This window comes from Pagrus pagrus, assembly GCF_965226575.1.
Source record: "Pagrus pagrus genome assembly, chromosome: 5".
Classification (NCBI taxonomy): domain Eukaryota; kingdom Metazoa; phylum Chordata; class Actinopteri; order Spariformes; family Sparidae; genus Pagrus; species Pagrus pagrus.
The window spans coordinates 13,189,204-13,205,148 of NC_140189.1; the positions used below are offsets into that span (position 1 = coordinate 13,189,204).

The 15,945-nt window shown below is 39.7% G+C and overlaps 1 pseudogene across 1 annotated transcript; it reads left to right on the top strand.

Annotated features, from left to right (window-relative positions):
- Positions 1–14,750: 14,750 nt before the first annotated feature.
- On the top strand, positions 14,751–15,542 carry LOC311256914 (syntaxin-12-like; annotated as a pseudogene). The gene has a single exon. The product of its transcript is annotated as a syntaxin-12-like (transcript).
- Positions 15,543–15,945: the final 403 nt, after the last annotated feature.

Below are 15,945 nucleotides of genomic sequence, written 5' to 3' on the forward strand. Positions count from 1 at the left end.
CCCTCCATTCTTGTTGTATGTTTGTCTCCCTCTGTCTGTCAGTGTTTGTCTCAGGCTGGGTGTGGCTGACCTACATCCTGCTCATCAGCCAGACTCCTCTCACCTGCTGCTCCACACACCTGCGGTCCATCTACACTGTCCACCAGTTACCTGTCTAAAGCCCGTCTCTCCCCTCCAGTCTTCACCAGTTCGTTGTGAAACCATCCGTGGTAACACCAAGGCCTCGCTCTGAGAGTATTTTTTGCGATTCAGCTTTGTTTATCGCCTGCCTAAACCTGCCTTTTTTCCCTCTGTGCTGCAGACCTGCCACACTCACCTGCCCATCCAGTCACGCCCAGCCTCGCCTGTTGCCCTGCTCTGGACTTTCAGTTTTGGACTTTCCGGGAACTGCTGCTGCCTCATTTTTGAACTTGATTTTTTTTTTCATTAAAATTGTTTTCTTCTTAGTCCTGTCTCCGGTGTCTGCATTGTGGGTCCAGTTTTAAATACTGCTAGCTTATAACATTTATTATGAGCCAGAGACACAAAAGAGTTCTCAGAGGTAACAGACGGCAGATGCCTTCACTGGAAGGAAGAGCAACTCAGTCTTGCCGAAGTAAAGCTTCATGTGGAATGCAGACATGCACTGAGAGATGTCAATCAGACATGCAGGGATGTCACTTTGGTTTCAGACTGAGGACGAGACATAATTATTTGTTCCTGTATGCTGGCAATTCAACCCAGTATGACTGATGGCTTCTAATAGTTATAACGACTATGATGTATGCATGTATCCAGATGGATATTTTCACTGAGCATGTTTGTATTTGATTAAACAGTTTATAATTTTTTTGCAAAACATTTGCAAGAACATTTGCAAGACTTGCAGAGTCTTGCAAATGTTCTGACTGCCTTTCTGACAATTGCAAGATTGTACAAACAACATAAGGACATTATCAATATTAATTAGTTCAGCAGCAAAGAGCTGTTTTTTTTCTGTTGGATTATACTGAATCCATTTGAAAACCGACTGACGTCACAGTTAGTCATTCCTTCTGACAGTCAAAAATCATGTCTAAGTAATCATTCAATTGATGTCAATCAGTTCAACTGTTGTTGTTCTTTTTTATTAATAAAATAAAGAAAAACATTACTTGGACAATAAAAATGAATGCTTCTTTAGTTATTCAGCTTCTACTGTAAGTGGGTAGGCTGATGTACATGTTTAATGGGCAGTTAATGCAGCAGGGGCAACGGACACAATGTAAACAAACTTGTGTATAAACGTACCTTAAAAGCCAAGGACGGGCAACATTTTGTTCGCTATAGCTGTTAGTTACAGATGACAAGTCATTACAGTAGCTAACTAATAGTAGCAGTACACTTCTGCCCTGGTGGATGTTTGTTTGTTAGCTGGTTAAGCAAGATGTATCAGAAGTTTCAGTTCAAAGCGTGTCACTTGTTATGATGTGTCTCAAGCGGCTGCCTGGCGGTTAGCCATTTTTACCATTAGCCAATGATAAAAGGTTGACGTTACTGTTGTTATCCAACCATAGATTCAAAAGAAATGATTTCAGTGCACATAGAAAAAAACAATATATTAAAAAGAAAAATACATGCATAGACAGGGGGCTAATTCATAGCAAAACAACACATATAAATATTTTATGTGGTGTACATAATAGATCCTTCTGAATACAATTTCATTTCAGTTGGACCAAAAATAATGGATTTACAGGGAACGCTTGTATAGGAGGTTCCAGTACAAATGTGAGGAAAGACTGGTTTTATATCACGCTAAGTTGAACACCTTGATGTTTCATGTTGGTATCACAAGCAATTTGTGTGAACTTGTGCCCTCAGAACTTATGAAGAGAATTTTTCAATTAATTTTTGGAATGAGCAATCTATTACTGACAAATGTACTATTATAGATATATAATAATAGTAATGACTCTCAGCTTACATATGCTGTGTGTAGGCAAAGGTGACCAGTCTTAAAAAAATGCTACATTGTCAATACTTGACAATGCTGCATAGGAAGCATGTTTATGTGTCCTTGTGTGTTGTGGGCTAGTGTGTGTAAATGTATCTGATCAAAGGGGCTCTTCAGTCTAAAACTCATTATATCCTGAAAAATTCAAGCAATTTGGTTTTGACATTGTTAGTGGAGATTCTGTGTCTTCTCATTATTTCTGCATGTTTGCATTAGTGCTCGTGTGTTTGTGCAGGTGTGTGTGTGTGTGTGTGTGTGTGTGTGTGTGTGTGTGTGTGTGTGTGTGCGTTTTGATATTTATTTGAGAGAGAGAGAGAAGACAGATCACGGTAGACTTTATTACACTGATAAACTCAGTATTTGTGTGTTCATTATGTTTTCATCTGTGCCGACAATCATAAATGTCCTCACCTGAAGAGGGTATTGTGTGTGTGTGTGTGTGTCTGTGTCTGTGTATTTTGCATTTACATCCATGTGTGTGTGTGTGTGTGTGTGTGTGTGTGTGTTAGGGTTGTTGGCTGTATGCTGTCATTTATGAGATCATATATTGAGTACACAATGAGAACACTCAGATGTGACATTTGTGTGGCAGAGGTGTGTTTTTGTACATGGAAGTGTGTTCGCACAAATGCACAGAACATTCCGTATACATGCGCACTTCCCAGCAATTATTTCAGCATTTCCTGTGAAGTCATTTGTCAGAACCCAAAGAGGACAGACTGGTTGAGCAGATGTGCAGGAAACGCCACCATTTCCATAATTACCTACAGAAAAAACATTCCCTGCAAAAATCAATTTACCTCTCTAACGAATGCGCTCGTAAAGCGACTAAGACAAACACAATGAGCTGCAGGGAGCAGCTGTATCTCACCCCAGTTAAACAGCAAAATGTTCCACTGCAGCATCAAACTGGTGCATATATCATTTCATCTTTATGAAACATCACTCTTTAAAGTAATAATCTATGGTCATTTTATATGATGCATAACCTATTTGCAACTCTGTATCACTAAGACAACATGTACTGTAGCAGTTTTTCAGTCTAAAGCCACCTTACAGGAGACTTTATTTCCTTTATATACGCTGTGACCGTCATGTTGTTTTGGGAAATGCTAATAATCAACCTTATCAGTCCTTTAGGTATGAGGAGGGGTTGCTCTTTAGTCATTGTAGCTAGATGGCTCTATGGGTGGCAATGTTGGTCCAGAAGTCGGTCCAGCACTTTGGTGGATTTTGAACTTATATGCTCGGTGTCAGTGTAGCAGCACCATCATATGGTCGCAGTTTGGTTGGATTTAGACAGCAAAACTACCTGGTTAGGTCACTAGTTATCTCTATAACTTCCATTATATTTTATAGGCAACCAGCGAAGGAAGACACCAGCCTAGCAGAAGAACCAAGAAAATTCTGGGCACATAACCCCCCATAAAACCACTGATAGGCTTTTTTACGTTGCAGATTCTGAACTGCTAAAAAAAAAAGAAAACAGTACGTGTTAATAACGTGTTATATACATGAGATGTAGATAGTAGATGTAGATATAAAGGGTTGGTGTACTTTCAGACTGAGCTTGGCTAACCCCTTAGCCCCCTGCTTCCAGTATTTATGCTAGGCTAAGGTAATTTCCGGCTAGCTTCCTGTAGGTTAGCATCAATTCTCTAATGGAAAAAAAATATCCCAGCAACAAGAGTATGTGGCCTTCATTGAAACTAAAGCCACACACCAACACAAATTATTCATAAATTAGAGTTTAAGAACAACTCCTGTCCCAACAGAATACAGAAAACAACCTTTCTTACCTACTTCACAGGAAGCCCATCTACAGTGGCTCCCAATTCAATTAAATGTTGGTTTTCATTATTGGTTCAAGCCATTGTATCAGCAGCTATTCAACTACCAAATGTTTTCTGGTCTAAGACCTTGACAGAAGATCTCCAGGTCCAAGTTGTTGAACATTTACGACTTGAAATTAAATGTTCTTTTCTTATTCTTTGCCACTGAAAAGACATCTGTTGTCCCTCTGAGTGCTTTTATGAACTGACTCAGAATGAGCTGCAGGCAGTGACTGGATCCCATCCTGTTAAAAAGACAAAAATACTGTTTTCCTCAAGTGTCAAAGCACTAATAGCCTCCTCTCTGTGAATAATGAAAAGGCAGGTATTTAATGGTTTCTATTCCCTTTTCAACACAGTTTGAGTCCGAGTGCATTCATGGTCTCTGTTTTTAATTTGAACCTGTCTTTTCCTATTATTAAACAGAAAGCGTGAAATAAACTGAAATCAGCTGACATAAAATAGGTTTGTATCCAGAAGAGAATTAGTTGAAAAGCCCATGTTCTTATCATTTCAGTGCACCAGGTAAACCGAATGACCTTTGGTCTTGAACTGAACACTTTGTTCCCATGAATCACATTCAGAATCACAAGGTGTCACAACATTTTGAATTTTCCAATTTTGTAACATCTGAAACAGAAAATATGACAATCACAGCCAATTTACACAGTGATTGGCTATGTGTGCAGAGCTCCCTCAAGCTCTCTCCTTTTTTCTTTCTAAGCTTCAAACTATGAAGCTCTACCTACCCCTCTAGTGTCAGGTGTGTGCCTGAAGGGCTCAGCAGTCAAGGTACAGTAGTAATAATAGGTAATATGCAACATCAGGATAAACATTCATAGTAAAGCTTGCTGACAAACATTTCACATATTATGACATAATATGACTCTTGAAATGTTATTTATGTTACCAAACAGTTCCGGTTTTGTTAGGTTTAGGCACCAAAACTACTTGCTTGGGTTCAGGAACTCAAGTTCAGGAATTCATGTCACCTATCTACGTCATTCACATATTGTGAGTTTAGCCATTTAGGTACGTTAACTTACCTACATAACATCAATAAAAAAACAAATGACTCTTGGTCATAAATAGGACGTGAACCCTGGCATCCGGAGGGAAAGTCCACTGTATGACCCGTCACACAGCCCCACCTACCCCCTGACTTGGACTTTTCTTGCTTTTTATAGTACTGCACTAGAGGGGCGCTACAGAAGTGATGCTAGAGGAGTACATACAGCATCAGACTTAAAAGCACTCAGGCCACTGACCATTTGACCAGCTGGGAGAAAGAACAGGCTGGCACAGTTTGATAGCATCGAAACTACAAAGACAAAAAAGAGAAGGCAGTGGGGAGGCAGTGTGATGAAGCCAGGAGGAGGCTGTGGCAGGCTTTTCACCACAACATCAAGTGTTATTCAGATCAGATACAAATACTTTGTTGGGCGACACACATAATAAATGATGATACTCTGAATGATCAAGGTTTTCATCCTCTTCATCCAGCTGGGACATGAGGCTGCCACTTCAACCCTGTGTCGTGCTTTGGTCTGCTTCTTCCAACAAGATACCCAACTCTTCAACCTTCAGCAGTGGTTAATGTGGAGTACACATTTTATGTGTTAAGTTGTTTCACATCATATCTTTAGTGAAAATACCTGTATAACTTTTACTTAATAGAAATATGGAATTGTCTTATTATGATATTAATGATATTTCAGTGTTGGCGTATTTCCATTATGATAGTGTTCACAGCTAGTGAAGTATCGGTCCAATCTGCTGGAGTGATGAGCATTAAAGAGCCAGTACTCATCAGAAAAACGACCATATAGGTTGAAAATGAAAGCTTATTACAACTTACATTTACATTTGTTGTTAGGCAGGGACCTCTCGTGGCTGTAGTAATTACTACAGCTGCAAAGAAGGAAGTGAATGATGTTTGGATGCTGGCCTCATGTATTTACTATCAATGAATTTGGGAAAAATAGATCAATGGTATTGGATTGGTGCTCTGTATCAGTGGACAACCTAAGTTGAGGTGTCAGTATTGGTATCCATTGGTTGGCATGTCTGGAAGCGCAACTAAGGTTGCTGATACTTGTGCAGTTAATCAGTTCCCAAAAAACTAAACAACATTGGTAGCCTGGAAGTCATTTGTTTGTAAAAACCTACAACAAACCATGGTTTTGTAAGATGGTAATATATAAATCTTATTTCACCTTCAAATGGAGAACCATCCAGTTGAGTACAGAAAGACCTGGAAAGTAAGAAAACACAAGCAAGCTGCACTTTATATGATGTCATTATACAATCTTGTGTTTTATAATGATAATTTAATTAAATCCTTTTTGTCTGGTATAACAAAAAGAGGAGACATGGCAAAAAAAAAAGGTTGATTCTGTGTTTGTCCAAACAGTTGTACAGGACGGCAACATATACTTTTGAGAAATGCAATAAGATAGCAGCTACACATTGTCTATAGATGGCTATGCTTCAACCACAGATATGGTTCTTTGCTGCAGCAATTATTCATAAAGCAGTGTTAAGTCTTTTATCGTAATGTTTATGTTATTGCAGAAATATCCCACTACATTATATAGTAATATTCCCTGAAGGCAATATCGACCACACCTAATGTTCATGATATAACAGAGGGATGGAGAAGTATTGAATCCAGAAAGCCAATAAATTAATGGAAAAGAATTAGATTTAGTCTTTGCAGGAACATGGTGTCATAGTAATGAAAGGTATTCCACACACAGGGGACATAGCCTGGTCCATGTAACAGATATGTACAAACATTGGGGATGGCTCTTTTGTTCCTGCAGGAGGCTGGCAATATACATTTAAAGCACAGGCACCACATAGAGCATGTATGGACTGTCTTCTTAACTTACCATAACACGGCCCTCAAAATGGGTTTAGATATATAATGATTAAACTAACAAAGTGGATCTGAGGCAGGCACCTTCTATGAAAGCCAAGGTCACTGAGGAGAAATATTTCTTCATCCACTGGGCTGAAACCATTTTGAGCTTTATAAGAATGGATGTGATGGTTGATTCAATCTTAATGTGCCAGGTATTGTGCAGTATCACAAGCCAAATGCAATCACCATTAAAACACTGTGGTGTCATCCTTAAGAAAGGCTCGATCACCTGCACACATTTACTGTCCATCAACCGTTCCATGAAGTTTAAAACTGACTCCTTTAAAACAACCCCATATATTTGAATCATGTCAAACATCCAAAATCACATGCATAACACACTTCAAGTACAGTACATCTGGATGTCAAATCCATAAGCACTCTCCCACTTATGGAAATCTCATGGAAATCTGAAGGTAATTCTACTTCAGTTTTCACTTTTTAATCTATTTGAATATAACAACCCCTCTGAGCTCTTCCCCTCAGGTGAATTAGAAGACATACCTCCTGACGTAAAAAGCAATTATCTAAAGCCACATGAACTTAATAAGGAATTGACAAAGGCTGCCACGTGCCCCGTGGCTCCATATTTGTGTCCCTGTGTTGCTCTCTGTCTTCCACTTCCACCATATATTATATAAAATTAACAGAAGCTGGCTCGTGTGCAATCATTCAGCAGTTTACCACTGTAATATATTCATGTTTTTATGACCTGCTCTTGCATTGCAGGAACTGCACGATATTGTTAAATGGATGTATAAATTAATGATAATAAAGGATAATAAGTTGTTATTGTTACAGCCAATATTTTTTTATGGCCAATTACTTGGAACTGTGCAGCATCTTTTAAGCGTGCTGATTTTTTCTTCGATGTCAAAATCATTATTCACAATGGAATGATTTTTTTCTATGTGTGCCAAAATAAATAAAACACATAAATGGTGGTGCGAAAGCGGGTACACTCTCAAACAAGCTTGTTTGTCTTAGTGTTGAGTTTGAACTTTAAAGGCCGGGTCCAATATTTATTTATTTTTTGCATTTTCGAGGTCTTTATATCATTCTGTAGCTTCCTGGTGAGCATTTTTCCACTGTAAAGGCAACCAAACTGGTTCAAAACATTTTTTCACCGACTATCTGAAGATGTCGATTTAATGTTCACAGGAATTTGCAATACTGGCTTTAAACTGAGAAATTTAGATGTGGTTTATTAGCGAAGCTCCAAAATGATAATATGCTCTTATTTGAACATCATTTTAAACTGCTGGGTTCAACTTTTTAAAAATGTTGTATTAGCATTTGTCTTAAGCAACAATTCCGCTGCTTTCTGTGGTTTTCAGCTTCATTTAATTCTTTCAGCTGATATTTCAACTCATTCCAGTTTGACAGACACTAAAGATCCTTTCAGGTCTTTTGAAGAAGACAAAAAGCCTTCAGCTCCTCTAATTTGCACTGTTCATACATATTCACTTCAGCTGATTTCAGTGCTTACACTTCAGCTGACACTTAAATCATCTTTCAGTTCATTCACTGTCACTGATATATTTCAGTTCTTAGACTCAAACAGCTCCTTTCAGTGAATCTATACTTCCTTCGAGCCCTTGTACTTAAACTGATGCATAGACTTCACAGTTTTTTAACTGCTAGTTAAACTTTTTTCAGTATTTGCATTTCGACTTACAATTCAGCTGTTTCAACTATACAAATGTTTCAATTGCATTTTTTTTTTCTTTCGAGCACACTTTTCTGTCAGAAAATTTAGATTTGTTTAGTTTTCAAAATGTTTACAAGTAAATGTTCCAAACATCCTAAACTCATGGTGGGATACTGAAAGGGCCTACCAGACACATGCCCGGGGGCCCTATGAGCCAAGTGGCTGCTAAGCCAGAGCCTGTTTATAGAAAATGAAAAAAATGTCTTTCAGTACATTTTATTCCTACATAATATATTTGATCAGTGCATATTTTAGGGAATGCTAGCCTGTATTAAATTCTGTATTAAAATGGCCTGTTCCTTCGATGTTATCCTCAAATGTTTGTGTGCAACATTAACAAAATTTTTCTTTTAAGATCTGCATATGGACAGGTTCCAGGTGTGGATATCATTAATCCACTCATCTATCATTAAGATATATTATCAGTGTAGGGAAACATGCCTAATGCTCTCATGTGGACCTTTGACCTGCTGAGGCCCTGTTGTTTTTTCATTATTAACACTTTCCATCTGTGTGAGGACGTTATCAGGATGGAGACGCCGGGATGTCTCCCCGTGTCATCTCTTAGGAGGGAGAACAACACTCTCTCGTCATAAAACCACCAGAGGGAATCAGTTTGAATTAATTTACGATGGTAACCCCCTGTACGAACTATTTTTGACCTAACAAACAGGGACATTCCTTTCACACAGGTCAAACGAAGGAAACATATGAAGCTACTTCTCCTTTAAAACCTCAACCAAAGGAACCGGGATTGTTTGTGATAAAATTGTTTGTGATATAATGTCTTTCTAATTGTAATTAGGTAACACGTCTGATGGACCGATCGTGCTATCTGTCCCTCAAACGTGTTCTTCTTCTCCCTACTTTCCAATACACACACTAGAGAAAAGGACGGTGGAAAACCCCCCTTTCTCTACCTCCTCTCTTTGAAGAGATTAACGACACATCTGGCTCAGTCTTATCTTTGGTACATTCCAAACAAATGGTCAGAGTTTCCTCTAGACTTCAGAAGCATTTCTAATTAACAATTAAATCAGAGTCTCACCTGTTTTATTCTTACAATTTGAAATCCAGTAAAATAAGCTCATCAAACTGAACCAATTCCTAAGTTTCTGTGATGAACATGGACTGAGATCCTGCTTAATGCTCACTGGTGTCTGGTGTTTGGTGGAGTCACAGTGCCATCTAGTGGTAAGTTATGGTTAACTGGATTAGACTGTCGGAGATCTTTTTAGTTTTCTAACGTGTTTATAAACTACAATTTAAAAGTCTGTAAAATGTTTTTCTTCACAAGCCTTAAGCTAACACTAGAAGGAACATGTATAAGCGACCAGTTTCATCAGTCCTACGTTGTTTTCAAGTGTATTCTTATGTTCTGATCCAGTGTTGATTTCATTTAAGTGTTCAATGATTTTAATCAGATCATATTGTCTTATTGTTTCACAAAAGTCCATCTACTTTTGCCATGGTAAAGTTCTGAGAAAGGCTAAGCGCGATTTCGAAGCGTTAACTTGATAGTTGGAATTAATCAAGTTTAAAGGTGTGGAATTAAAACATCCACACTAGGAGTGTGGTCGGTACGCCCCTTTTGGTCCGCCTGCAAGCCGGGACTACTAAAGCCAAGGGACAGAACTCCCTCGCTCTCTCCTCTCCTTTCTCTTTCTCTTCTTTGCTAAATTTTTCAACACTTTACTTTGCTTCTTTTTGTAACAAGCTCCTAGGTATAAAAATCTCCGTACAATCGACCACGTGCGATAATCTTTAAGAGCTTTTATTTTTGTTAGACGTTAATAGAAGTAAGTTCCGTCCTTATTATTTTTGTTAAGTATCACTATTTTATTCAGTGGAACAGAATTCAGTTTAATTATTCTTGTACTGAGAAACAACTGAGGAAACGCCAGGCCAGCGTCATCCTTTCGTTATCCTCGTCAGGAAAGTTAAATATCAGTTGAATTAGGGTTAAAAGTCGCCACTCAGAGTGTGAAGATAAACAACAGTCTTTTTTAAGACTAAAACGCCAAGCAAAACGCGCAGTGTCACTGCCTGTTTCAAGGACTTTGTGCCAAGCTGAAGTTAAGCTGCCCTCTACGCTCACGAGCGGTACCATCCCGCTGGGCAGCGAACCGGACCATCCTCGGCTGAGCGCTGGACCAGCTGATCTCTCTCCGACACCTGGACGAGAGAGAGCCGCCTGCCGTGAGGTCGAACCGGACCATCCTCTGCTGAGCGCTGGATCAGCTGATCTCTCTCCGACACCTGGACGAGAGAGAGCCGCCTGCTGTGAAGTCGGATCGACCGCATCTTCTCTCTTTCTTCGGGACCCGCAGCTACCGCGAGCCAGCAATCCCTCAGACGAAATCCGGCAGAAAGATCGAAGCGAAAGGCTTCTCCACTCTTCAGACAAAGTAGGCTAAGCATCTTGCACACGTTTCACTAAACGTTCATGAGTTGGTGTTCTTTTAATTCCTAATTCATAATAATCTTTTCACAAGACAAGTCCGGTTAGGGTCTCGTTAGTATCAAAATTACTCTCGTAACATTTGAATGCTGCCCAGACTCACGACTTTACCATCGCTCATCCACCTTAAATAATCCTGTCACTTTAACCATATAGTCTTCACATTTCTGTTTGTTTTATTGTTGTCTGAATCATCATTTCATTTATTCACCTTGATTTATTTAGTAAATAAACATATTTAACCGTACGTCGTTGTCTGTGCTTACTTGCTTTGATGTGGAGAATCGAGGAAACTGTATAAAGAAGTCACTAATTCAGCTATGAGACTAACTAAATTGATTTAAATTGATACAAGTTAACCTTGTTTAGTCGGATTTGATTAATTACCTCCGGATTATTCAAATAGACAAAACATCGGAGGTGGTGCCCCATTAACGAGTGTTTTATTAATCTTCAGTGATTAATACATTGCCTTTAATACAGTGTATCTCCTACATCAGTGTCGTGTTTTCCTTTTAGGAATTACTGTGTAACCAAATCATGCATCTGTAAAAAGTAAAGATTTGATTTGAGGACATATTGAAATTGAGAGTGAATTCTGTGTAAGACACTGTAATATCGTTTTGTTTCTTCTTCTCCTCCTCCCGCCCCTCTGTTTTCTTCTTCCAATGAGAAAACTAGGCTAATCCTCAGAGTACTTTGGGGTCACAAAAACCCAAAGTTAGCCAACACAATGAGCATTCCGAATGAAAATTAGGTAAATGAAGCAAGAAATCCTAAAATCTGCCCCTCAAAATTTCCATCCCTCCGCTCTTTCAAGCCATCCATCTTCACTGTCATGCTTTAGTCTTTCCCTTGTCTATCCCTTTTTCTTTTGTTTTAGAGAAAACTAGGCCAATCTCCTGACTCTGTGGGCTCAGGCAATTGGCCACCAGCCCCAGTATTCATCCAAGGACACTGTCACACTGTAATTTGTTCAGTTACTTTAATACACGTACATTCACCTGCCTCATCTTTTCTCATCAGCACACGTACGTCTTCACATGCGCATGCTTGTAATTCTCTGGTCATACAAGACTCATAGCGCATGTATGCACACATGACAGCACACCAAGGGTCTTTTTATTTATATACATGTATTTTGTGTGATTTGCATAATGAAATTGTGTTTCATTTACATGAGTTTAATTACATTTAAAAAAAAATTTGAATATATCTTAAACTGGACCCATAAAAATGTGTAGGGCAGTCTACAGTTCCATGCATGAACATGTAGACAGCAGTTGTAGCGTGGCTAATGTTAGGCGTGTTAGCCTTACCCTCCACAATTCTTCAATTGGTTTCTTGGGTGGAGGGTATATCACAGTCTCTTGCTCGCTAAGTTACTTAACAATCCATCGTGGCTCACAAGAATACAGATAACTAGCTAAAATGTGTCAATTATTCATAGTTGGCTGACTAGTTCACTGTAATAGATAGGTGCTGCACAGTAATTTAGAATACGGATAGGTTAGCATGCTCACATGATCGCACAAGGAATCATGGGTAGCTTATCATCAATATTGTGTCAATTATTTTTTTATATATTTTGCAAATTATCTTTGCTAATGATATGATGGATTCATGATTACAGGAAAAGGTTTAAATTATTATCATAGGGTAATTTGGAGGCCCCCTGCAGTAACTCTGCAGTTCAGCTAAGATTAAGATCATTAAAGATTTGTCTCTTTGTTAATGCTAATATTTGCCATATTGTGTTTGCAGTTGCTCTAACACAGCTCCTCTTAAATTTAAAGTGAGTATGGGGAACAATAAGAAAAAAAAAATCTCACTAAGACCTTACAAGCCAGAAATAAAATTTCCAAAGATTTATTTTATGTGTTTGATAATAGCATTTACGGTGTCTGAGAGACACCAGAGTATCATCATGTACACATTCATACGAAAAACAGCTTCTGCTTTTGCTGAACAGCAACACAAAATATGAGTCATGGGGGCTTCCATCTGAAGTCTCAGTTTCATGGTGGTGGAGGAAACAGCAGGTGAGCTAGTTTAAAATTGTTTATCACAAGTATTTCACTGGACTTGAAATTGGACCACCATCACCAGTTTACCATATAAAGTGTAATTTAAACCGTCAGTCAACAGTTAGTTTCCTGCCAGTTGAACTTAACTTGAATCAGCAGTCTACTATCTTATTTTGACAGCAAGCGTACCTGCTTCAATTTGTTTTATGTGTCGCGACAAGAAACGGGTAAGGAGAAATGATGTAACATTAAACTTCCATTAAATGCTGCATATCAAATAGCAGGGAAATGTCAGGTTTTGGCAGCTACGGCAAATATTTAAGCTCCAAAAAATACCGAGTCAAATTTTATTTTATCTGCTCGTCATAGATGCAGCATGCGAGACAGCCAGCTGTCTCTTGAAATAAATGGCTGTTTTGTTAAGCATCGGATGACCTCTGTTGTCAAAAGAAATAAAAGCCGTGCCGGTTAATTGAAGTTATATGGTGGGTTATATAGACTGTAGCAGAGACAAGCTTTAGAATCTGGGCATAAATCAGAAAGAAAAACTCCATTGTGAACACTTTCAGCTTAATTTCACATTCTCTGTGTTGTCATGCTGCTACACGCTGTCCATTATTCAAACTGATTCCTTAAAGGATTTGATTTTTCCGAGACATTTAAAATCACATCAGCTGTCAGATGCATAATTCGCTTTCTCACAAATCCCTCGGAGAAACTCGCACATCCGAGTGCCTCAGCGGTGTCCTGCCACACATTCACTCAGCCGTTGGTTTAAAGCAGTTCTCGCATGATGGATGACTGGGACCAGCAGCAGTTTGACAGTGAGACAGCACAGAGACACAGGTAGAGGTGTAGTGGTGGAAGAGCATAAACATTTATTCTACCATCTGTCGGTCTGCCAGGAAACTGTTTGGAAGAATTGGTTTTGACCCCGAATCTCCCCTTAACTCTGACCAAAGCATTAACGTGTGCTTGACTTGAACTTTCCGCATAAACAACGTACATCCTCGAACAATTTGTAACAACACATGATTTCAGCTCCACAGCTTGTGTTCACTTAGTAAGATTTTGCAGACATTGTTGATCCAGCAGGCCGTCCTGCTGCCCTTCATGCATTTGTGTGTGATAGTGGTTTTGGCACTTCTCCCTCAGGGGGAATCATTTAAGGACAAGGACATTCTCTAACATAAGAGCATCCCATCTTGTAGCAAAGGTTTTATATCTGCTAAGAAGGCCATTTCATTTTCAAGAAAAACTTTACGCTTGAGCTTAATTCTGCATAGTGGTCTCCAGTTTGGACATAAAATTTGCCTTAATCTCCTGACAGCCACGCTACAGCTAATAAGAAAACACTGCCAGGAGTCATTTTACTGCACAATGAGTCCTTTACCTTTCCTGGATTCATTTTGCTTGATACTTGTACTTTTTAATTTGTGACGCCCCTTTCTATTCTCCTGGCATGTTGCCTCACTCTTCTCCTGCAGTTCTGAGAGTTGGCTGGAAGGTGGAGCTGGGAGGGTGGCTAATTAATACCTACCCGTTTGGGCAGGGCCTCCCAAAAGGCATAAAGGTCCACCTCTCTGGTAGGCTCTGTCTCTCTCTCAGCTGGGCCTGCTGCATCCACAACAGCCTGTTCTCTCTTGGTTTGGTTTGCTGCACCGTGCAACATACATTACACCATATTGTCACTCATCCACACACAACACTAACATGACTGATGACTTTCTTACTCACACAACCCATTTGACGGTGATGTGTTCATTTTTAATGAACACATCAAAGCTGAACGCCCAAGACACAAAGCACCCTCTGGCAGACATGTCATCCAGCAAAGCAGAGGCCTACTGCCCTGTCCCACAGGGCTTCAACACCCTCATACAGACATGCAGCTCCAACATCCAGAAGATCACACAGAACACTGCTCAGATTAAGAGCATGGTGAACCAGCTGAGGACCAGACAGGACACCAGTGAACTCCACGATCGTCTGCAGCAGATGCAACACTATACCAACCACCTGGCAAAAAAAAACAACAAGCACCTGAAAGAGTTGGGATCAATCCCAAGCTCTCATCACCCTCAGAGCAAAGTCAGCAAAAGATCCAGAGGGACCTGCTGATGAATGGTTTCTCAGCAGCTCTGAACAACTTTCAAGCAGTTCAACGGCGTGCAGCAGAGAAGGAGAAAGAGTCAGTTGCCAGAGCAAGAGCTGGATCCCGCCTGTCAACTGAAGACAGTTATCGGGATGAAAAGCTTGTTTCTTTTGATAACCAAGAGGACTGGGGTCGGATTACCACCCAGACAGAGGTGGTGGCCATCACAGAGGAGGACCTGGAGCTCATCAGGGAGAGAGAAACCAACATCTGGACAACAACTGGAGTCTGACATCCTGGATGTCAACCAGATTGTCAAGGACCTGGCAGTGATGATCCACGATCAGGGAGAGATGATTGATAGAATCAAGGCTGTTGTGGAGAATGCTGAAGTTCATGTAGAACGAGGAACAGAGCAGCTCCAGAGAGCCGTCTACTATCAGCAAAAGTCCCAGAACAAGTGTTCTTGCATATTATCTGGCAAGCTGCTAAGTGAGTTGGCTCTGCACAACTGATGTGCCATTACTGTATTTCACTCTGCCTGCTCCCACCTGCAAGTTCTGGCTTGGTAACAAATGAAACATTTACCTGTAGTTGAGTCCTTTCAGTGTGGTACTCCGACTTTACTTCCACCACTATATTATAAGTAAAATAAATGTTACATTTATGCAATGGTATAAAATGAGTTACAGTTTTTGCAAACCACAGGTACGTTCAAATTTGTCATAGGCTGCGCACCATATTGACATGTCCAACCATGTTTGCAGTGACAAAAAACTGATATTTTTGAAGGGAAGTTGGGCCATCAGCAACCATGTTTGTGGTGACCAAAACAGGTATTTTAAGCCAATGCATGATGTTTTCCTAACCCTAACCAAGTGGTCTTTGCATTGTGGAGTCTCTTAACATCACACATAT